Source organism: Astatotilapia calliptera, chromosome 11, assembly GCF_900246225.1.
Source record: "Astatotilapia calliptera chromosome 11, fAstCal1.2, whole genome shotgun sequence".
Taxonomy (NCBI): Eukaryota; Metazoa; Chordata; class Actinopteri; order Cichliformes; family Cichlidae; genus Astatotilapia; species Astatotilapia calliptera.
Window position 1 is genome coordinate 3,172,053 of NC_039312.1, and position 25,896 is coordinate 3,197,948.

Genomic DNA, 25,896 nt, shown 5'->3' on the forward strand with positions numbered 1-25,896 from the left:
TATAGATTATAAACGCAGACGCGGCGAAGGTGTACGGAAGTGGGGATAATTTAAAATGCATTAAATAAAAATATATTCGCTCCAATCCCAGCTGCCAACTACTGAAAATACAAGGTAAATAAGGTAATGATGACGGAGTGCTAACACGGACTTTCTCCGTGGGCTTTAACGTTTAGGCCACGGACTTTAGTCTGGCTTTGAGTTTTCCACAGCGCAGACACCGCCTGTGTTTCACATCCAGCTTTTCATTGCGGCTATTTCAGCACCTGAACAGAGAATGTATGTTAAAGCAGGAGATACTCCGAGTGTGTTTCAGCACCACGAACAGAGGCTTGATTTCACCGAGGCTTCAGCAGGAGATCACTGGCTTTCACATATGCTCCCGTTATGATGCCAGCTTCCTCTGCTCGCTTGCCTCCTTAATTAGCAGAGATGTTCTGTTTGGACTGATGATCCATAGTTTGGGTCAGGGTTATCCTGTTACTCCTAAGCGTCTGATTCCATATTTGCAATCATTTTTTGTAGGCAACACAGAAAACTACTGCTGTGCCCGCCATTTATAGACATGCAGGTGGGTGTGCAGAAGGTAAATGTAAAACGATTCTGGTGAATATTGTGTGAGGGCCATTACACCTCACCTGTCACACCAAATAACTGATATTACTGCTGTATTACTATTGGCTGTGATTGTAACGTTGTTTGTCATTTCATCCTCAGATTTCACAGGACGTTACTATGTTTGCTAAATCAAAAGGAAATTACAACCTCGAGTTAAAAGCTGGACACAAAGGTCGGGAGAAAAACAAGAGGCAGCTTTACAAGCTAATGTAGAGAAGTGCTGGACTGTACAGGTAAAAATGACCTCACACTTGGCACCAGCACACAGACTCATCCGGATCTCTCCTATTTTCACAGACAGACTTACAGGTCAACAAATGCCCCTTTGTGCATTTGGAAAGGGCGTAAAGAGCGCATGAGAGGAGCCTCTCCACCGGCAGCACTGCCCGATGATAAAGTTGATTTACAGCTAATGCGCTTGTGGACTGTGGGTTTCAAATGTGCGGCTCATCTCCTGAGTTTCCATCAAACCGCGCGAACTAGAGACGTTATTTACGGATCATTCATAAAGTGGATCATGGTGGAAATTTAACGACCCTTGTAATGTCTTACGAGCCCACAGCAGTAAGAGCACCAGGCCGAGAACGAGGAGAAAGAGGAGGAGGTAGTCGTAAGGTGACAAGCGTCTCTACACAGAGGTCGTGCATAAACATGGGAGGTCACTTTCCTTCAGAGTTTCTGAAGCACAAATCCGAGCCGTGTTTGAGACATGGACATCGTTCTTTCTAAAGGTGTCTGGATAAAGTGCACGGACCAACTTCAAACCGCGCCTGAGGCGTCAGCGGCGGAGGTTGGAAAACGACGCGAAAAAGCTTCTACCTGGGTCTGATCTGTTTCCACACGACCTGACCTGTTCCTGAACAAATCCAGAGGATCGTGAAATAAGTGTAAAGTTTGGAGAAAAAAGCGTGCCTACCTCAGACAGAGCGTGAGCAGAGAAGAGTCATCAAAGCAGCACAAAGAAGTTGATTTGTTTCTGTGGAAGAACCGTGTCGCTTCCCCCGCGCTCTCATCTGGTAGCGCTGAGCTCCGGCCGTGGGGGAGACACGCCTCCTGTCGGACGGCAGGACGCACTGCTTAAAGCAACAGGGGGACGCTCCGGACTGAAGGCTCACCGTCTGCAGCTTCCCCCAGCGGGGCGACTGTCAGCTCAGACTGAGGCTCCAATCCTTTAGATGCCTACACCTTACAGTTTGGGGTTGTGGCAGTGACCACAGGACATACCGGCTCGGTAAGCCTGATCCCGTAGATTGCTTATATGCCACGAGGCTGAATAAATGCGCATCACAATGGGATGGAGATTGCCTTCATTAAGTACTAAGAGCTACTTTGTCTTTATTCTCCCGCAGGTATCATTTCATGCAGCAGTGTGCAGTTGAATCTCAAACTGTGACAGTGAGGTTTCCAAAGGAATTTAAAGAAGGGATTTTCTATCGCGGGGCCTCGCTGCTGCAGAGCCCCGTGTTTAGTGGATTAATACTGAGCTTGGTGGACCCAGCGCAGCTGGCTGCTTCAGTCCGGTCACATATTTGCGCTTCAAATGTGCACTGCGTGTGGAAAATACTTACTCCGTAAATTACATTTTATCGTAAAAAAAAAAAAATCAGTGTTTGGTGGTTAAAAAAGTAGAAGTTTCCTAAATTAACTGCTAAGAGTACCATATGGTTTTTGTAGAACTTAATGCAAGAGAGGACACAATTAATTTTGCATTTGTGTTTCATGTTTACTATTTATTCCTTGTGGAAAGAACACAATGAAGCCTCCTATCAGTTCTATAAACTGAAGGCAGAGGGTCGTTTTTTATTACCTTACATTAAATATACCAATTATACTGCAGTGCTGAGAGTAACAGTGATGGGAAACCTTTTTAGATTTTCCATATAACAGCACTAAAATGTGACAGTCATTATGAAAACATTTTGTCAGCAGCAAGATTCCCCATCAACACTGTCAGAATTCACTGGCTTCAGGAATGCACCAACTTACCTGTTTAATAACCAAAAATATTAGTTTAAAATAATTAAACCAACTGTGAAAATACAAAACAATGAATAAATGTACACACAAACATAAGATAAAATATCCAACTTACTATGAAAGTAAAAATGTGAAACTTTTTAATAAAAATTCTGGAAGAAACAAAACAGAATGTACAACATGTTTAAATTAAGTAAAGAATAAAAATGATTTTCATTGTTGTTGTTAAAGCAGATTAACTCGGAAAATATAACATTTCTGCACCAAGAAGGTACTGAGCACATGGACATGATGCTAGCATCACATCATCTTTGCGTTGACTCGTTAGAGAGACGCTGCACACCGTGAAGCCTCATCACCAAAGCACCCTCACATTCTCAGCTTTGTATTGTAACACAAGCTGACTGTCTCACACATATGACCCACTCATGTTTGTTTTACACATCACTGCTGCCTGCTGTGATGTGTTTCTGATGTTTTTAATGTGTCATTTTGGTCACAATTGTGAAAGCTGTTTCTTAAAAATAAATGTCAAAATGGTCAAATGAATACAAAAGTACTGAAGTCCTTGAAAATCCTTGGAATGAAAAAGCAATGTGCAAACAACCTGGGCCTGAATTCCCCTTTAAACCAAAAACAGCAAAACGAGTCGCTTAGAAGATCCAACTACTCAAAAGAACATAAATAAAAGAGGCAGAGGACTAAAATATAGCTCGCCAGGGCTGAGCTTCATGCTTCAACTGAGTCAAATAAAGAAATCCAATCTGCAGACTAGAGGGGTGATTATGATCATGGATGTAAACTGTTAGTGGACTCAGATGCTTTTGAATGTTGAGAGAACTATGAAGAGCTTAGAAGTCATCCACTAAATTAAATGTCTGTGGATCTCGCTGTGAGTTTGAATTTTACTCAGAACAATATTCAGTCATTTATGGGAATCCAAAGATGCAAAAATGTAAATAATTCCCACCGAGAGCTGTTGAATAATCCACAGAAGCGCTAACAAAGTGTGTGGATTACCTGAATGATACTGTAGCATCAACTCCGTCCTTCTTGAAAGAAAGAAAAAGATTCACTAACCTGCGTGGAAGGTTACATTGTAGACAATCCCACAATACTCGTATCCATGGAAGAGTCTATGATTGCATCCCAAATGAAACAGCTTTATATCTTTCCCAACGACACCCCAACAAATTACTCAAATTTTTACAAATGCTCACTGTAGTTTTACCAGATAATTATCTCAGGTCAGCTACTTTGTACAGGTTAAGGGGAGCAGCTGCTACAACACATGTATCCCTGATTGTGGCACAGTGGGAGGAAGAGACAATCCACAGCACTAATGTGAACTGGCTCAGATCAAAGAGAAAGATGTAGAAATGACATGTGACTTAAACACTGTAAGTATTTTAGATGTAGCCATCGTTAAACAGAAACCATTTCTCTATGGAAATCGGTGGAAAGTAACTCTTGTCTACAGCAACACCATGGAAAACATGGCAGGGTGAGCAATTTACACGCCTTAGGAGGAACAGTGTGGCAAAGGAGAGGAAATCAAGATCCAAAGAAAGAAAGAACCATCCCTCCATCATCGACAGAGCATCAACATGCTCTAAAATCCCAACTGCCACAAAGAAAGAATGACTTTCATCGCTGAGTTTAACCATTGCAATCAGAAACATAACTGGCACTGGCACATCTTAAAAGGAGAGCCATCTCCCCCTCTGTCATTTTGAGAGCTCATTTATCCTTTCACTCAAACAGTCCTGTCGTGACAGAGTTTGTTTCCTGGTTCGGGGCAGTGCTAAGGGTGTCTGACTGGCACAGCTGCCAGTTGTGTCTCCTATTTTACAGTAGTGCCCTGGGGCAGATGTGTGTGATGTAACAACCCTTATTATGGCATAGCACCTCTACGGGGTGTCGTCATATTACTGTAGTAGTTGGAGTCTCCTACAGTGAGGGCGGGGGCAGCCATTACAGTCCAGCACGCTGCTCTCCGTGCATCTGTTTTAGAGAGACCTCACCACTGTAACGGGCTGGCGGCAGGAACCACCTAACCCTGGAACATGTTTGTATGAATGCGTAGAGCCGTGGAGACCTTGCTGTGTGATCTTATGGTCTTCAGTTAATGCCAAATAAAAGTCTGTTGTTCTAACTGACTGGCCTCCAAGTTGCCCAGCTAACGTCCACGCTGCATGCCTGCGGGACCTGCTAGCCGCTCCTTCCTTGCCAGACCGCCGTGGTGATTGGAGATGGCAGCAGGAAGCTGCAACAGCAACCTGAAGCTAGCGTGTCAGTGTTGCACAAAGCAGCTCAGTGCAAAATCTTTGTGAAACCACGATGAATCATGTAATGATCTGGAAGTGCTGTTTCGTCTGTTTATGTCACGGCGTTTCGACAATGGCAGACATTTACACTGGCCTCCAGGTAGCCTCAACACTAGGACGTCGGCCCCGTCCCATGAGGCTGTTGCAAGCGATGCACAGATTGCAGCAGAGCTGGCCACAATGGACTGGGAGGGGGTAGCAGTGCAGCAACAGTAGCTTGAGATGCATCTCCCTGGAGGACATCCTCGCTGCTTCTGTGACTCTTGTATGGGGAGAGAAGATCGGCTATTAGCCTTCACCCAGGAGCCCAATGACACACCAGCTAGGAGGCTGCAGTCAGGGACATCTGAGTGAGAGATGCACATGATAGTTCAGGGGGTCCTGGAGAAGTTCAGGGTGCACTCATGATAGTTAGGGTCATGTGGAGTCTGTGCCACGATGATGGAAGCAGTCTTGTGATGACACAATAGCTTGGCCTCAACCAAGTGTTAAAAATTGATGGTCACATGGTGTGCACTGATGCAGTACAGTCATAGCATTATGTGACAATGAGGCGTGACACCTGCACTGGAGAAGACACCCTGGTGTGGGTGAAAGGCAGAGATGTCATGGACCCAGGGTCCTATAGATTACCCAACATGCTGTGCTGGAAATGAGAGTAATAGATGGCTCACAGAGAGCATGTTGTTCTTGTGATGAAGAAAGATGGGTCTATACAGCTCTGTGTAGACTGCCACAGCAAGCCAGAGGTGTCACAGTTTGATGTGTATCCCATGCCTCAGGGTCACTCCTGACGAAGCTCTAACAGCAACCTAAAGCTGGGCACCGTCGTACAAAGCGGCACACAACCATGCAATGACCTGCAAACACTGTTTCCTCTGTGTCTACGCTGAGGTTCCTGCAGTGGCAGACATGCTACCAAACCTCATTATACTTCTAATCTATTCTGCAGTACAATGTACAACATGACTGCAATTCAACAGCAGTCATCTACATTCTTAAATGCTTCTGTGTCCAAGTTTACATTGGACAAACAAAGAGCACACAATAAATTTCAGAACATAAAACATCCATCCGTACTGGGAGCCATCCGTACTGGGAGCCATCCGTACTGGGAGCCATCCATACTGGGAAGAATGCCATAGCCAAACACTATCCTGGGGCCAAACAAGGCCGCTCTGCAACTCTATGTTTCGCTGAGCATGAACATGTAACTCTTCCAGCGATCAGTCAATCCAAAATATAACCTCAGACGCAATCACACTGCTGTGTTTGTGTAACTGTTATTGCGTTGTTGGATGTGAGACCAGGAGGCGAATTATCGTGTGATTTTATTTCCACAAATTACCAAAACCTTTTTGGTTTTATGATCTGATGAAGACCATGAGGCAGAAACATTAGTATGTTTGTTGGCCAAATGAAAAGGTCATATTGAGATTTGTCAACTATTTTGTGTTATGACAAAACTCCAGGAAAAACTCCACACTGCAATAAAAAATGATCATGTGTTGCAATCACCTACATTTATACGTCACTGAATATTTGTCATGCTAATCACTTGCTGCCCTCATGCACAAGCAGACAAAGACAGCCGTAGTGATAGATGTAGCGATATGAAGAGACAACAACATCAGGAACACGAGAACCTGGAGAAGTATGAAGGGCTCAGAGAGGAGCTCCAGAAAATCCCACAGGATCTCAGCTCGGTCATTCTCAACCACCTTTAGGGGCGTGATTCATTTTGACCTTGGAATGTCCAGGTTACACTCAGCACACATGTTCCTGTTTATATATGGCAGCCGCTCAGTTATGGTGTCCCATGTATGCCCTGCCAGGTAGCGTCTTGCACCCTGCTGTTATGTGCAGGGGCATCTTTGCACAGCCTGCACCCGGGGTCCTGCCTGATTTGGTAGAGCCTCTGTCGAGCTTGTCCTTTCTTTGGTAGGATGTTTCAATATCAGTCACTTCTTCTGTAGGTGGTACATGCCATGCAGGGGCTGTCTTTCCATGATTCTTCCTCTTCTTTCTCAGGTTTTTGCTGTCTGAGGTATTCACTAATCACAAGATCAGTTGTGGCCATCGTTCTGGTGTACTCATCTTTAATTTCATCCTGGATCGTAGTTCTAACCATTATTTATATATCTATAGATATACATATACATACATAATATATTTATTACACCGACATCAACAGTCTATATATATCGATAGATAGATAGATAAGATAAGATAAGATAAGATAACTCTTTATTGTCATTGCGCAGTCATACATAGTACAATAGTACAATGAAATTGGAAAACTGTCCTACGTCGGCACTACATGTAACACAACACGACACAATACGACACATCACAACGCAGCACAAACAACACAACACAGTATAATAACTTAGTAATAAAAAAGAAGAATAAGTGTATTTGTATTGCACGCTGTTATTTTGCACATTAATTATTATTGCACCTTGTTATAAATATAAATATTATTATTATTACTGTTTTTTAGATAGACAGACAGGTGTGCACATGTGTGTGTTGACAGAAACACCTGCACCGCAGGCATAGCAAACACCTTCCTTCCAGAAGCATGTGATGATATGTCAGCATTAGAGAAAATAATTTGTGGAAAATGCTGACACATCTTGATTTGCATTGAAACAGACATAATTACATCCCATGCTTTGCTGTGTCCTTTCTTGTTTGTGGTTTTTTGGATCCAATTCCTGAATTCACTGCTTGATATAAACAGTATTTTAGCTCTGGGCCAATCAAAATGCAGGATGAGAAATGGAGGGAACAAAATGAGTCCATCAGACAGAAATAACTGCAACCATCACAGACGTACAATTTGGTGGTGGAGGAGCACATCCCTGCAGTGATGAAGGCCTGATCTGAAGCCACAGTCTGGAGTTGAAATGAAAGGGAGCTTTGATTGCTCCCCTCCCCTCCTGCCCACCACAGTGTGCAGCATGAAAAGTTGAATTGTGGGGGCTACAAATAAATAGTCAATGACAGCTCTGTGATCCAACAACCTCCACTACTCTTACCCATGGGACATAAAAGGCATCTGAAACCCTTGAATAAGATAAAAAAGAATAGGATATGAGAAAATACTATTTAGAGATGAATAATTCTGTCTGACAGAGTGCTGCAGTGATCACTGATTAATGCTGGCTTCCAGAAATGAAGGTAATGGGGACAATACAGCCTCTGAAAGGAACTTTTTTAATGAAGCAATCGACGTATTAACGTCTTCACAATCACCAGGTCATCAGGGGTTTGTCTGCAGTCAGGGTGGGCTTTCAGCCACTAATCGTTAGCTGTCTTCTGCATTAAGCTTTTCCATATGATTCTTTTAAAAAATGAAAAATATATTTTTAAAAGATTCTGAGCATCTCAAACCCGCCTCTGAACCTGTGTTTTTCCTTGTTTCCTCTTCCCTTTAGAAGAGATGCTTAGAGCTGCTGCAGACCACTGCTACAGATTTTTGATGGGACCTGGAGCCTGTTATTATTTTTATTATTAGTGAATTCTTTGAATCTGTGAAGAGGTTGCTTTCCCATCTGTCACTGAACAGAGCCTGTATTTGTCCTGATTAGAGTGTTCACTTTAGGTCAGCCTGATCGTGCTGTAATATAACTGTTGCAGTTTCTGCAAAGCCCCTCTTCTCTTACAGTAACTGTCGGAGTTCCAGTATCACAGTATAATTTGCTAAGCCGTGTCTTACCAGCAGCAGGCCAAACTGATCAGCTGACCTCAATACTGTGACTCATCCAGCTAAAAACACTTCATACATGTTTGTAATCATCATGCACTCTATTAATCTGCAGCCCAACATTATTCATGTAAGTTCAAACTCCAGTGTATTTGTATGTAGAGTTGCTGGTAACTACGTACTGCTGCCTAAAACAAGCATCCATATGTCCGTCCGTGTCAAGCATGAACGAGCGGACTCAAGCGCAGGACCGAAAGACCTTAAAGTAACAACGAAGTTTATTTACGCAACACCAACTGATGTATACAATGTGAGGCGGAATGGGCTCCGGAAAATCCAGGAGAAGAAAGGGTCACGTCACTCTGCCAACACTCGCGATCCGTCTGACTCACACTCGGTAAATCAGCAAACAGGGACGGGTCCAGGAAGGTCTGCGTGCAAAGAAAAACACGGGTTTGAATCTAAGAGGTGATTGATGGAGACAAACACATGAAAAGCAGCAATGCGCTGGAGCTACACCGATGAGAGTCGCACATCCATCCAGCGATGAGAAGCCGCCGTCTTAAGTAGTGGCTGGACATGCAGCGGGTGAGTGATTAGTTGCAGGTGCATGGCTCAAAGGCGGGAGCCCGCAGTGAGTTCCACTCAGGTGAGGAGCGAGAGAGAGAGACTAACAATAACAATCCTGAGAGAGATTGTCGGGGAGACACGGAGGACCGTGACAATCCGTATATGTGTGCTGGAGCCAATCCACCAGGTATCATTGGGTCCAGGAACAACACATAAAGACAGCCTCTCACTGTCGCCTGCATACTTTGGGCAAATTCTGAATCACCATTTATTCTCACATGTCTTTGGACTGAAGCTGGGTGGCCCAAAGAGACCAACTTAGTCCAACAAGGAAATAGTGCTAAACCACTGCACCACAGGTCATAAGCAGCCTGAAAGTAGTATTACCCATGACTGGTCCTAGTGCTGTGGAGTGATCAAAGTGAAGTAAAGCAAAGCTTTCATGTGGAAGAATCACATACAAAGATGCAAACAGTTTACACTGGGCAAGACAGGTGTTGTGGAAGTTTTCCATTAAATAAACTGATCTTGTTGATTCTGTATGAATCAACTTGTTTATGTCCCACAGAGACTGAACATAAAAGGACGAGGTATAAAAGAAAGTTTTGTCTTTATTACTTTCAGTGTATTAAAAAGTGCAAAAGCAAATTCAATTTGCTGGATTTGCATAAAGTGTAACAGAATCCAGAAACAGGGGCAAATCCAATTCAGTGTAATTCAGTTTTATTTATAGAGCACCGAGTCACAACACAAGTGCATAACCGATCAAAAACCAACCAAGATAACCACAAGGCTCACAGGGATGGGTCTAGCAAAGTGCGGTCTTCTAGCCGATATTTGATGGAACACGGATCTCACTGGATCGCTCCAAAATCCAGAACAGAATTTAAAATCCTTCGCCCCAATACAACACGTTGCTCTCAGACTGCTGGCTTTCTTGTGGTTGTTCAGGTATCACACAGTATGATGGAAGGCAGGGCTTCCAGGCCCATCTTCTGTGGAACCAGCGCCCAGTTTGGATTCAGGTGATCTGTCTTTTAACATCAGGCTTAAACCTTTCCTTTTTGATAAAGCTTGTCGTTAGGGCTCGACCAAGTGACCCTGAACCCTTCCTTAGTTATGTTGCAATAGATCGAGGCTGCTGGGGGCTTCTTCTTCACTCACCTCTTTTCCAAAGCGGTGTTTGTACACCACTGTGACTGAATCATTAGTTCATCTCTGGCTCTCTTCCACAGTGTGTCTGTTGCCTTGTCTCCCACCCATCAGCAAATACTTATAGAGGATCGTCTGACTGTTGGGGCTTTCTCTGTATTATTCTTGACCTCACAGCATAAAGCACTTTGAGGCAACTATTTGGTTGCCTTAAGAAGACGTAAACAGCTATGTTACAGTCAACATAACAAAGAATTTTTGTTGACTTCCCTGTCACTGTTCACAATGAACACATTACACAACATCTTACATGAGTTTAATACAAAAATCATAGAATTTATTCTTATGCAATGATTCTTAGCAGTGAGGAAAGATTTAGAAATAAGTTCACATGAAACAAAATTAAGAGCTTTGGGGGAAGAAAAGTCTGCCAACTGAGACAGACACACACACACACACACACACACACGCACGCACACACACACACACACACACGCACGCACGCACACACACACAAACACACACACACACACCTAGCTAAATGAAATAAGGTGAAGTTGTTTAATACCGTAGCCACTAAAAATGTTACCGTACTGTAAATGCAAAATTATCTGCCTGTAACAGAAATATTACTCATTAAGCAGAAAGCATAACCCCTCACAGTCAGCCTCATGTCCTCCAGTCACCACTAAACTACACCTACATAGTGCTCAGAAAAAGAGTGAAGGTGATAAGCCCCGACTAACAGCAAACATCAAATGTTTTAGATTTCCGTGCAGGACATTCATATTTTTCTCTTCCTTTTTTAAAATCTTTCTTAATGTTTCATTCTTTTGTGAAACAGGGCATCGTTGTAACACACAACAGTACACAGTAAATGCTGTGCATTTATAAAGAGCTTTTAATATCCATTCGCTGCATGACAGAGTGGCGCAAACATCTACAGGAATGTGGTGACATAATAGTTCTGTGATTACATCAAATGCAGCGTCATTCCTGAGTGTGTCAAAGATGTAACAAACGTAGCTTATGTACTGTATCCTCAGATGCTAGTCTCCAGCAGTCACTCAGCAGCTGGGTGACAAACAGCGACATTGCTGTTTGTCACTTCAACAGTACTGCTTGTAATATTTTGAGAGCAGACCCATTAGCGTCAGGTCTTGTCCATCCACTGTAGGCGAACAGCTTTGAAAGGAATCAACTGGGTTTGTTGTGTTGTTGGAACACACAAAAACCGCAGCAGTGGATGGTTTTAATTTAGCAATATTTAATTTTCACTATAAAATTTTTCTTATCCACCTGTTCATACACACAGTTTATCTCTTCCAGTAGTAAACTGGCATATGGAGACAACAGTGACTGAGCTGCTAAGTGAACAACCTTGTCTATGACCTGAGACACAGATGCCCTTTTCAGAAGTGTGATGAAGTATAATGTTCTACTATTTTACAAGAAAAGAGGGGAAAGTTGTAAATATTAAGTCTTGCTGAAGTCTAAAATCTTGCCTATGGCAATTAAAACCTTAAGGGCCATTCCTGTGTAAATAAATCAATCCACTCATATACACTTACTTCCTCTGCTACAGACAGGTGACAAATTGAAGTAAGAACCTGGACCTTAATCAACACTCAAAATGAGAGCTGTTGGAATGCTGTGGGGATTTTACAACAGCAACACCAGGCAGGTATCCAAAACTGAAAAAAGCAAGGTAGCTGGCTAGCACACAAATGATGAACTGAGCACAGGGAGGAAACAGGCTGAGACTGACAGAGAAGGATGACAACTTAGAGATTTCACTGGGGTGGGAAGGTAGGAAAGCTTAGATCTAAGAGCCATAACCTGTCCAGTGAACTAGATGGTGGAGACCCCAGCCCCTACGATGGACAGTCAATATAGTCTTCTGACTATAAAGGATGGCTGCATGTCAATCAAGCAGGTGGAGGGAAATTGGAAGGTGAGTTGATGGAGACAGTTTCCATTATGAGACAGAATGTAACCACCCTGTGGTTTTTAGCAACTTTAAACCCCGTTTCAAAGGCACCAATAAAACATGGACATGATTTTTAGACTACTTTTCCAAAGGAATGTCTTTGCAGGATAGCCCAAGTGTTTGCTATAAGTAGGAATTGGGTCCAGTAAAGTTCTTTATTGAAGCCCCAAAACTAATAGTGTAGACACTATTAGTTTGGTGCAGAGAAAACAAAATACCGCAGATATTCGTGATAATTTCTTGACAGGACTAGATGAAGTGGAGATGTCTGGTGAGTCACATGGCCAAGATACTGCCAATAAGGGCTGTAATATAGAGTGGCCCAGATAATGGAACTGTAGAGACATTTGCTGGGGAAACTAGGTCTGAATCAAGAAACCACTGCTCAACACCAGATTATACCAGCAACCCATTGACAGATGGTGATTGATCCATCTGTCAACGGGTTGCTGGACCCTGTCCTCTGGCTGTCATAAGGATACAGCATATGAATGAGCCAGCACATAGAAACAGATAACCATTTCCTTAAGGCTGGTTTTGAATCACCAGTTACTCTAACATATACTCAAACACATGGGTCCTGGGGTTGCCTTGGAACACTTACATAACTTCCCCTTGGGATCAATAAAGTATTCTGATTCTGAGTCTGATGCAGAACACCTCACGTAAAAGGTGCTTGAGAGCCATCCTTTCACATGACATCCTATCACTCAGTGTTTTTATTGGAGATTATGTATCAGAATTTCAAGAGCAGGACCACGCCTCCAAACACGCTCCTTCCGGTTGTCATCTACAGAGGTTCCCCCAGTTCTGCAAGCTGTTCATTCTTGTTTACGTGCCCCTCCCTCCTTGTTCTCCATTCTTTAACTTCTTCATTTCTATTTAGCGCACGGGGATCTGCCAGGCCCAGGAACCGTCGCCAGTCCCCTTCAAGGGCTTCCCCAAACCGCAGCTCAATTCGTGTCAAAGCATCACCTTTACCTACTAAAACACTGTCAAACCTAAAATGAGGACGTGGGCCCAGCTAGTGAATTTACAGTGAAAAATTCAATAACAAAAGACAACAGAAAGATTTTGTAGGTCCTAAGCAGAAAGATTCACGACTTCCTGGCTGATCAGGAACAGCTGATGACACAATCACCCACAGGTGAGGAAACCAGCCCAGGTGCTGACTGCCTGCAGCTGGAGAAAGACCCACTTCTAAAACACAGGGTGTGGTTAGTGTACACACAACAACAAAGAGAGAGAAAGGGTGAGAGAGACAGAGAATATATCCCACCCAGCAGCCCAGAGGGAGCAGAGAATCCCAGACCTCCCTCTCCCCAGCCACCTCCTCCAACTTGTCCGGGGGAACAAGGCGTTCCCAGGCCAGCCGAGAGATATAATCTCTCCAGCGTGTCTTGTCAGTTGGAACACACTCTCCGGTGCCCCTTCTTAAAGGTGGGAACCACCACCTCGGTCTGCAAATCTAGAGGTACTGCCCCTGATCTCCACGCAACATTGTAGAGGCATGTCAATCAAGACAGCCCTACAACATCCAGAGCCTGCAGGAACTCGGGGGAGACTTCATCCACCCCAGGGGCTCTGCCACCGAGGAGTTGTTTAACTGCTTCAGTGACCCCACCCCCAAGATAGATGAGTCGTCCCCCTCATCCCAGGTTCTGCTTCCTCCAGGGAAGACGTGCCAGAGGGATTGAGGAGGTCCTCGAAATATTCCTTCCATCGTCCAACAATGTTCTTCGTCAAAGTCAGCAGCGTTCCATCTGCACTATACACAGTGCAGGTAGCACACCGCTTTCCCCTCCCGAGTCCCCTGACGGTTTGCCAAAATCGCCTTGAGGCAGTCTGAAAGTCTTTTTCCATATCCTCTCCGAACTCCTCCCACACCTGAGTTTTTGCTTTAGCGACTGCCCGAGCTGCCTTCCACTTGGCCTGTCGCTATCTATCAGTTGCCTCTAAAGTTCCACCGGCAGGTGCGTCGCTGAGCGGGGAAAAACGGTTAGACACATGAACAGGTTGGTGGTGTACCTGGGGCTTCTGTTTAAGACCACGCTTCCTCCTCACCGTCACCCAGACATCCTGTTGCTGCCAGGGGACTGGCTGTGGCTCAGGTGGTAGAGCAGATCAGCTACTGATTGGAAGGTTGGTGGTTTGTTCCTTGGCTTCTCCAGTCTGCATGCCAAGTATCCTTGGGCAAGGCACTCACCCCAAGTTGCTCTCCGATGCGTTGATCGGAGTGTGAATGTAGTTAGATTGCACTTGAGTTTAGAAGTGCTTGTATGAGTGGGTGTGACTGGGGTGAATGAGGCACGTTGTATACAGCGCTTTGAGTACTCCGGGAGAGTAGAAAAGTGCTAAATAAGAATCAGTCCACGTACCTTTGGCTGCACAGGCTACAGGGGTTTATGGGCTATGGGTTTTTCAAGGGTGCGAAGCCAAGTCTCCAATTCAGTGATCCTGAGCTGCAAACAGGCTACATTTATTACAAGTGTCATTACTGCTAAAGGAGGCTGAGGAATAACTGAACATCTGACAGGTGATGCTTTACTCTACAGCAGAGAGAGCGAACACCAAGTGACAGCACCACCCCTGCAGTACAGAGTTTTACATGTTTTCCAAGCAGGGATTAAGATACCCTATGCAGACTCCATTATTGGATGAACATGAAAAAAGATAAGATAGAAAGAGGCAGGTGGGCACCATAAGCAACAGCACCACAGTCAATGATCCCGGGTGTACAGGTCAGCAGAGTGTGTCTGCTGCTTTCAGTTAAATCAACTAGCTAATATGTAAAGATATCTGAAATTACACTTAACCACATAATAAGTGATCTAAATCATTGCTATGATTGTGTTTCAAAAATGTTCAATTCTTCTTTGTGTCTCTGCTGTAATCAAAGAGAAATAATATTTGTATGGGTTGCATTTACAAAGAGGAATTAGCCAGTCAGTAGCTCTTATATCTACACTCAACAAAAATATAAACGCAACACCTTTGTTACTGCTCCCATTCCCCATGGGATGGACGTAGAGACCTAAAATTCATTCCAGATACACAATATAACCATCCCTCCCAAACAGTGGTCACAAATCAGTCCAAATGTGTGGTAGTGGGCACATCTGCTATATTGAGATAATCCATCCCACCTCACAGGTGTGCCACATCAGGATGCTGATCTGACATCATGAGTAGTGCACAGGTGTACCTCAGACTGCCCACAACAAAAGGCCACCCTGGAATGTGCAGTTTTGTCTCACAGCAAAATGCCACAGATGCCACAAGCAATGAGGGAGCGTGCAATTGGCATGCTGACAGCAGGAATGTCAACCAGATCTGTCGCCCGTGCATTGAATGTTCATTTCTCAACCATAAGCGGTCTCCACAGGCGTTTCAGAGAATATGGCAGCACATCCAACCGGCCTCACAACCGCAGACCTCGTGTAACCACACCAGCCCAGGACCTCCACATCCAGCAGGTTCACCTCCAAGATCGTCTGAGACCAGCCACCCAGACAGCTGCTGGAACAATTGGTTTGCACAACCAAACAATTTCTGCACAAACTGTCAGAAACCGTCTCAGGGACGCTCAACTGCATGCCCGTCGTCCTCATCGGGGTCTTGACCTGACTCCAGCTCGTCGCCGTAACAGACTTGTGTGGGCAAATGCTCACATTCGATGGCGTCTGGCACGTTGGAGAGGTGTGCGCTTCACGGATGAATCATGGTTCACATTGTTCAGGGCAGATGGCAGCTGAGAATGTCCCAGTTCTTGCATGGCCAGCATACTCACCGGACATGTCACCCATTGAGCATGTTCGGGATGTGCTTGACCGGCGTATACGACAGCGTGTACCAGTTCCCACGAATATCCAACAACCTCGTACAGCCATTGAAGTGGAGTGGACCAACATTCCACAGGCCACAATTGACAATCTGATAGACTCCATGCGACGATGTGTTGCACTGCATGAGGCAAATGGTGGTCACACCAGATACTGACCGGTTCTGGGTCCCCAGATCCCCAATACCGCAAAAAACTGCACATTCCAGGGTGGCCTTTTGTTGTGGGCAGTCTGAGGTACACCTGTGCACTACTCATGATGTCAGATCAGCATCCTGATGTGGCACACCTGTGAGGTGGGATGGATTATCTCAATATAGCAGATGTGCCCACTACCACACATTTGGACTGATTTGTGACCACTGTTTGGGAGGGATGGTTATATTGTGTATCTGGAATGAATTTTAGGTCTCTACGTCCATCCCATGGGGAATGGGAGCAGTAACAAAGGTGTTGCGTTTATATTTTTGTTGAGTGTATTTTCAGCCCACCTCTGATTCAGCTATGTCTCTGCTCTCATCTGCTCTGCAGTTCTCTCCAGCTGACACTGTGACATGGAAAAATTCATGAAGTGTCAGATTTAAAAGGGGTCATTATTAATATATTCTTTTTCACACAAATGTGTTCTATAGCCCTGCTAAAGTACTCTTATATATGGAAAGTCTAAGTTTTAAACCAACCCATTAGACTTTATTTTTTAAGATGGGAGTCTAAAATAAAACAGGAAGTTGAACAGACCGCTAAACAGAGCTCAAACATTGTTAGATTTCACCCGACGACATTAGAGGTTTGTGAGATTAAAATGTAAAGTTATAGGGTGTAGATGGAAGTTAAAGGTTTGATGAGTTTCCAAAGACTAGGACATCGAGATCATACAGCAGATAAAGATGCCGTAAAACCAACTAGCTTTTTGAGGCTGATTGGTCCAAACCATTTACACCTAGATGTTTGATGATTTCGCAAAAACACTGTTTTTTGTTTTTTTAGTTTCACAATGTTTTTGAAATTCTTTCTACATTTTCAGTCAGGGGCACCACCAAAGGGGGCCAGACGGGGCACTGGACACCCCCCAAAATTTGTTTCTCATGCCAAATATTTATTTTTAGGAGTTAAGTAGATTTATTAAGGAATAAAAATACATTATTTTTATCCTGAAGAATGAAGTTGGGGTCTGAGGTGGGGCCATTTTTAAATTGAACTTTTCACTTGGAATATGGTCAGGTTCAGTCATCTGATACTACTTGGTTAAAGGTCGAAATCAGAAAACTTGAATTGATAAGTTTAGCTCCATGCTAATGTAAACATGTTTTACATATTTGTAAACAGTCATTGGAGGTTGCTTAAATTTAAAATATAACTGTAAACTTTAACAAACAATACCAAAATAACCATAATGGAAATAGAGGCATGTGATCGCCACACTGGGCTGGACTTATCTAGATTTGTCAGAAGTCAGACAAACAGCAGCTTCTTTAACATTACAAGAACTGCTGGTCTCTACTGAAGACACACCTGAAAGGTGACTCGAGAGAGGTTAGTGTGTGATCAAATTCATTCACCATGATTGAAATACTGTCGCTTTTTAATAGATGATGGAACAAGAGATTCAATAAGCACCAAAATTTAAAATACAACCAATGTAATTATGTCAAAAGTGCTATGTATCTTTTAAACATCTGCCACAAGTATTATAAGAGCTGACAGGCCGAATATACAGTAGGGATAAGCTGCTGTAGTTGGACTCTAAGGCAGACAACACTCGGAGGCGCTGGGACTGAGGGTGACAAAGCTTTATTTACAGTGGTGCAATTAATGTAAACAGCGAACGGCAGTGAGAGGTGCTCAAAGTGCTTACTTAGAACTATAATACCTTAGAATTGCTCAACTTAACAAGGAATAACTCAAAAACACTCGTGAGAAACCGAGGGCTAGCAGCAACCTAAATAAACACACACTAGAAACTCTACTCTGGAGCATGAATTTATATATAGCATTAGCTCAGAGGCACACTATGATTTCATAATGCTCCGCTGGGAGTCACACAATTCTAACTCGGAAATTCACAATCCTTTACTTGGAGACGCACATGGCCGACTTGGCCCAGTGTCAGTCATTCCTCTGCACAGGTAACTAACCTCTGTGACTCCCCCTGTGCCAACTGCTCTCAGTGATCCTGTGCAAAACCATAAGTGTACAATAAAGGCTTTTATAAGACAAATTAGCCTTTTTCTGATCATGCTTTAGAGGCAGCCTTTTTCTCTGCCATTAGACGCCATGACAGTGTATTACTGATCAGGGTGTAGTTTAAAATAACACAACAATAAACAACAACGTGCTAAAAATAAGAAACACTGGCGATACAGTCATTGGGATAAACATAAACCTAGCCAATAGTTAGAGCTAAATAGTACACAAGTACTGACCTTCAACACTCTAAAAAATATTCGTGGTGTTTGTAGGTAGAACTTAACAAAAAAGCATTTTTCTACTTAAAAAAGTAAGTTGTCTACATGTACACGTTTCAGTGAGTTGACTAATCAATGTTATAAGTCAGTGCAACACAGAAATTAATAAACACCTCCTTAACTTAAATGTTTGAGTATATTGAACAAAATACTTTTGTCATCAATCAACAACACAAAATATTAAGTTTGTGTAACATGTAAAAGTGAGTTTGAACATCCTTCGTGTTTGAACTGCCCATAACTGGACCATAACGAAAAAATAATTACAACTGCCATAAAAAAAGACGGAACGGAAAAAAACAGAGGTTGGCACCACTACCTGGTAAGTTTCTTGTTTTATAGTCTTTTATAAATATGTACTAGTTACAGGAATTTACTGCTTAAGTTTAGTCTGACAATGGCAGCTACATGATGTGAATTGACACTCTGTGTTATGCTAGTTGTTACTCTATAAAAGTATAAAAGAGCGTTTGTATTTTTTCCTGTTATTAATGAAATCTGTCAATTAAATCTGTCACTCTGGTGGTTACTTTGGTTAGCCATAGGTGTGTATGAGACCATGCATACAGCAGAGGGTAACCCCGTAGCATATGTTCGTATCATCACAGGCGTAGCAGTTGTCTGCATTCTTATCACTTTGTGGGAGTAGAGGTGTGTTTCCCCTAGACTGTGTTCGGTGAGTTAACTAAGCATTGAATTTCAAAATAGATTAATTACAAGTTATATTTGTACACTTTAAATTTGATGGTTTTAATCATAGTTTAGCATAGTAAAGTTGCTAAAGTTAAAGTTGTTAGCTAGCTTTCTTTTAGCTTGCAAACGTTCCTCGCAATTGTCAATTTTTCCACTTATACTTAAAATTTGTCACTTGTCAGGGTGCATTTGGTTAGCTGATAGACCTTGCAGACAGCACAGCATGTTCAATTTGAACCTGTATATGTTCAAATTAACCAGTCAGCAGCTGCCTGCATTTTTATCTACCATGGTGTCAGAGTAAATTTGTGTTTCGACGGTCTTGGGTGAGGTAACTAATTACTGACAGAGTGTGAGTAAAAGTATTTCTATCAAATGTATTGATATTTTAAGCTCAAATGTGAAATATGCCTGAGGTTAAAGTTAGTTGACCTAGCAAGAAAAAAACAAAATTGTGTGTGTGCACATAAGACTTGCTTTCGTTACCTTCTGTAATTGTAAGCATAATGTGAAGTGTGGGATTGTAGCATGTCAACAGTGGTCTTCAAATAATTAAAAAGAAAATTCTCTCACACATTTGGATATGACACAATTTTTCCAATTTTAAATTACAGTCTGTAGATTTATTTATTTAGTTAGTTTTTGGATTCATCTTTTCAGTGTTTCATTGTGGTGTTTTAGAGAAGGTTTTATACTTAAAATAACTTAACTCAAAAGCCTTGGTAAGCCTTTGTAGTCTTTTATAGTCCTTAGAGCTCAACAAAAACTGTTTGAAATAGTCTCCAAATCTAGGTTACATTTACTTTCACTCACCTTAACCTACTGCTAGCAAAGGGTGCATTGAAAGCAGGGCAGTATGTAACAGATTAAATTCAAGTTATAAAAATTTAATTGTTTATTTGTTAAAAACAAAAATTAAATCAATAATTAGCAAAACGCTAGTCCTATGAATGTAATGTGTTTGACTTTTGGCCTAGTAAACTTTATTCTCCAGAGTTCGGTGGAAACAAGAAGAGAGGTCGCAATCCGTTGCCTGGTGGTGTATTTGAAAGAGAAAGAAGAGGATCTCTTCAGAGAACAGCTGGTAGGTAAATCTCACATTGTTTTGTGTTATATTTTTAAATAGCATATAAAATACCGACATGTTTCTTTTTAACCTACTTGCCAGGATGGTGAAGAACAGTTCTCAGAAGAAGTGGTAAAGATCGTAGTCACCAGACGTGCAGCAGTGTCTCTTCCAGCCGTCGCTAAAATTGTGATTGAAGGAACAGCTGTCCTGGAAGACCTTGATGTGCCCAGAGCATGTGCCTTAATGATGGGACTTATATACGCTCTCAATCTGAGCTACCCCAAACAAGTAAAGAACACTCTAGAGGTATTCCAGAAGGTGTTTCTGGAACTTGATGGGCTTAAAGCCAGCCAACGGGTAATGTCTCTTAAGTACAAACTTAGTGGTTCTCAAAGTCGGTCATCAGGCCCCACTGCTCTGCTTGTTTCTATTAATAACTAAACACTGTTGATTGGCTGGTGTGTTCAGTTAATCAGAAGTTGTAGACACCATTGTGGATGAAGAAAAACGAAGTGAATTGGTATGTTTTAGCTTCTGATTCAACACACCTTGTCCAAGTAATAAACATGCTACATTTTCTTTTGTTACTGAGGTTGTTTGCGGAGGAATTGTACTGAAATATATTATTGTTTTTGCCCACTCATTTATAATTAAAGGGCTGCTGTAATGTTTGATTTATGTTGTATGACACAGAAGTGTATTACTTCGAAAATGTTATGCAATAAACTGTTTCATCAGCTGGAATAATTTAAATGGCTATGTTTGCATGGATAATTGTGAGTAGGATATATGTAAAAAAGTAAGTTAGATTAACTCAACTAATGTAATTTGTCAACTCAATATTACCAGAAATTCTAAATTAATATTAGGTTGCTTAAACTTAATTATGCTTTTACAGGTCAAAGTAAATCATGTTGGTTTCTTGAACCAGTTGAGTTAGCCAAACCTAAAAATTACTTGCTGGATTTACTTAATAATATGCAAAATTTGTAACTTAAAAAGCTGAGTGGAAATTGTTACCTCAATTTTTTTAAGTTGAGCCAACAAAACATTTTTTAGAGTGAACACTAGCTGCTAATTAGATACAGTGTCGACAGTACTGCTTTAACAATAAATCCCTGCAGTCCATCAGGAGTCTGCAGAGCCACTGTGTCTAATCTGGTGCTTTCAGGTATGTTAGTTAGGTGTAGACAGGTGTGGATACATGAAGCATTCACAAGCCTTTTCTCAGGTAAAGCAGTTGTTTTAATCACAGAAACCAAATTTAGCTGTAGGGACATCTAAAAAATGTGCTTTTGCTGTACATCATTCAATATTCATGCAGGTATAAAGGGGGATATTTTAAGTGCACTCTTTCTGTCATACTTGTTTGTTTTCGCTTCTCACTTCAATGCATCCAGAAACAATTCTGAGACTCTGATGCCAATTATAGTTCAACATGAAAGTCCACTATATTGAGATGCTGACACTTGGGAACATTTCAGCAAAACTTAAATTTGCTCCCTTTCCTGTGTGAAGTGTACTTCTCTGGTTCGTTTCGCAAAACAACAAAATGATAATTATGTCACTGACATCAAGCCCGTGTCTTGTGACGTACTGCAGAACATGAAAGTGGTGATGAAGCTAAACAGCAGGCTTCTGTAACCCCATGAGCAGGGGAGCGTCAAATACCACACAACTCAGGCAAAAGCGTGAGAATAAATTCACAGCCAAACAGATACAGTTAGGTTCTTCAGTATTTAGACAATGTTCACATTTTTTTATGTTTGCCTCTCGACACCAGCAAACAAACCAAGCAGAGTTAAATTAAGCGTTTAACAGAAACACTGTATCTCCTGTTTAGAAATCAAAGCCACTCTTATAGACAGCGTCTGATTTTCACAGACTCAGGTGTGTACAGCTGACTAACAAACATTTTTACAGGTGAAATTTGTTTACTTATTATGGCACGACAAATCAGGCCGTCAGAATATCAGGAGTTAATCCCAAGTGTGGAATTAAATTCTGTGAAAGTCAATTTAAGGTCATCATTAGATTATCACTGATCACAGCAGCATGAGCATGCTGCAAAATACAAGTTACTCAAGCCAAAAAAACAGGCTAGTCTTCAGTGGACTGTGATCTATGCATTACTCACATATCTATATTATTGCTAATATATATTGTAATATATCTATATCACTAAAGCACTTCTGGATGGATGCAAACTGCATTTCGTTGCCCTGTACCTGTGCATGTGCAATGACAATAAAGTTGAATTCTATTCTATTCTATTCTATTATACAACAGATCGTTAAATAAAATGATGGTCCACTCAACCTTTGGAAATAGTGGACTATATGTCTTTAATTCCTAAACTATTAAAACAATAGTTTTACTAAACCACTTGAAGATGAAGGTGTGCACTTCAAACACATCTTCATGTATAGAGGAGAACTTGCAAAAACTTTGTGACTGTCCATATATTTATGGAAAAAACTACAGTTTGTATATGTTTATATTGAGGTTTATTGTAATGCAGGCTGAAGAATCGCTGGTCTGGGGAGCTAAAATACATTTAAACTAATGTCTGTTTGAAAGGAGATTATATTTGTCAAAAGTTTTATCTGGATAACTCGATGATAAATGAGCTGCCCTAACAAATAATTTTGAAGGATATTTTTATTCTATTTACATTATAAGAAAACACAGCAACTGTGGAAGAGTGCACTTCTATATAAAACTAAATGGCAGTGCACAAAATGTGATCGGAATTACAGGTAACAGTAATTACAGTGTAACAATGTAACAGTTTGATGAACATTTTGTTTATGATGTTTACGCTTGTTTGTGACTCACTGTTGTTTTGTGCTGAGCTTATTTATGTTATTGTTGTTCTTTTAAATGAAGAGTTAACGTACGCTGTGGCTCCAGCTCTCTACAAAGTCACACTCGGCTCACAGGTGAGTTGTGTTTACTTTTGCATTAAATATTTGCATGTTGTGTATCGATTTATGCTTTGCCTGGTCCCTTTTCCTGTTGTGAAGACAGCTGAGATGTGTTTGAGGTCCTACTGACCTTCCAGTTTCATTTGTAAATGGTTTGTAAAGCATAGATGTCCCTCACTTTAGATGAAATCACAAAAATACTGAATCAAGCAGTAACACTTTGAATTAACAATGACTGATGTGAGCACAGCTCTGCTCACCAGCACCACGACCAGGATCACTGAAACCAGTGAGCTAACGTACGCCTGTGCCACCCTGATCTTAGAAACAATGCATTAAAGCTTCTTCAATAGATAAATAAAAATTGCACTTCCTTCTACTTTCTGTTTCTGTCAGCTCTGGCATTGTTACATAATGCATAAATTAATCTGAATTTTAAAAAGAACAAACACAAAAACAATCTAATGAAAAAGAATTGGTTAACAACAGAAGCCTATAGAGAGTTTGTAGAGCTCCTCTTGGCAAAGCAAATGTATTTGGCAAAACATGGCACTCAGATCATGATTTAGCTTGCTAAGGATGTAGGACAGGTTAAACAAATGCCAGCCTAAACGACAACACTCCTGCAGCACAAGAACAGGCCCCAAAGCCATCGATCTACAGAAGTCTCCCACAGCTGAAAGGATTCAAGTTTCAGGCTGAGATCAAGAGGAATCTGGAAAAGTTCACACTGAGAGGCACAACCAAGTGGCTGAGATAGCGTGCAGGAGTATCCATACCAAATATGAATTAGAACTCCCCAATTCCCAGTGGGAGACACTGCTAAGGCCGGCTAACAACAACCTAGACTGTGGACCTGTGGAAATCACGTTCCAGTCCCATAGATAGATAGATAGATAGATAGATAGATAGATAGATAGATAGATAGATAGATAGATAGATAGATAGATAGATAGATAGATAGATAGATAGATAGATAGATAGATAGATAGATAGATGGTATTCTACTAAACAGGCTATAATATAAAGTTTTTAGATTTTTTAAAATATTTTTTCATACAGAAAAATATGCGTTCTTTCTATCTGGTCATAAATGAAGAGCACAATTTGATAATGACACCCAGAGCCAGAGAAAAAGTGCCTGACAGAAAATAAAGGGGGAGGCTTTTCCCTCTCTGCCACCCTCTAAACAAAAACACCTTGGTGATGTTGGCCAAAATAATTATGTGAAATTGCAGGTTGTGGAAATTTTCATTGCTGTTGTAGATTGCAGACAACAAATATTTTCAGGGAGATTGGTCCATGCCATCTCAACCATACAACACGCTCATTAAAGACAAATCAGCGAGCAAAGACAGACAAACAGTTGGAAGCTGAATTTCACCTGATAGCCAACACAGTGACAACACTGTGTTGGCTGTTCTGTTTGTTTCAAATCAAACAAACGTTCATTTGGAAGCTGTGGACCTGGGAATTAGACTTTGTCTAATTAAAAGTTAATATTAATAATAAATATGATGAACTTGTATTTTGTGGAGAATCAAAAGCATGGTGGTCTTCATTAAGAAGCTTTGGTTCACATTGGTCTCACATTTGCTAACATTATCCATGAGGGTTGGGGGTTCATCCCTGGCTGTTCCAGTCTCCAGGCTGCATACCTAAGCATCCTCGGGAAGGATACTGAACCCCAATATACTGACGAAGCAGCAGGTTTCTTCTGCTGTTACTTTGGAGACGCGGATTGATGGGAGCTTTGTTGTTGGGCTGCTAACAGGAAAGTTGGCCTGAGATATTTCAAAGTTCCCACCCAGGTTGTTTTCTGAAGGTGTGGACAGCTACAGCTCCTCACAGAGTTGCTACACAGCTTTACTCCGTGAACTCTGTCCCAGACCTGGTTTCTACACCTGCTCCGACAGACTTCTCCACTAAAATGATGGTAATCAGTGACTGCTTTATTTTAAATGACTTGTTCTGTTGAGGGAAACTGGTTTTCTGTTTGTCTCTGAGATGTGGTAGCATGGGAATGAAGTCGCACATCTGGAGTTTGAACTATAGTTACTGTTATAAAGACATTTCTATGCCGCACAATCCCTACAAGCTCTTATAGCTAATCTAAGCTGATTGTGACTAAAAGCAGACAGGATTCATTTATTGTCCACCTGGATCAGTTACATCGTTTATTTTTCAACACTAAACCTGAACAGGATCATCATTGTCGGGGACGTCAGTATTCAGGTTGATATTTCATTGGAAAGTACTGCTGAGGCGGCCCTGTGCATCTTGGAGTGTTTCAGCTTCATTCAGCAGATATCTGGGCCCGCTCATATCGCAGGACACACTTTGGACAGAAATTGTCAGTTTTGATGACAAGTGATGTCATTTCTAAGTTTTCTACTTTTTATTTCTCAGCTTCTCTCGATGATCAGGCTGAGCTCCTTGATAACTTTCTTCATGAACATTGTTATTATGCATGTGGTTGCAAAATGAGTCAAAGCAGAATGACTGTGAAAGACCACAGCTTTCACTGACAGAAACAACATCTTCTAATATTAACA

At 41.8% G+C, this 25,896-nt stretch overlaps 1 protein-coding gene across 2 annotated transcripts in view; it reads right to left on the reverse strand.

The window, feature by feature from the left end:
• The window catches only part of grik2 (glutamate receptor, ionotropic, kainate 2), a 326,891-nt gene extending 324,159 nt beyond the window's left edge, over window positions 1-2,732 (reverse strand). For both annotated transcript variants that reach the window (XM_026183896.1, XM_026183898.1), the window contains exon 1: window positions 1,535-2,732. The gene's annotated coding sequence lies outside the window, so the exon portion shown is untranslated. The remainder of the gene's footprint in view (window positions 1-1,534) is intronic.
• Between the last annotated feature and the right edge of the window lie 23,164 nt (window positions 2,733-25,896).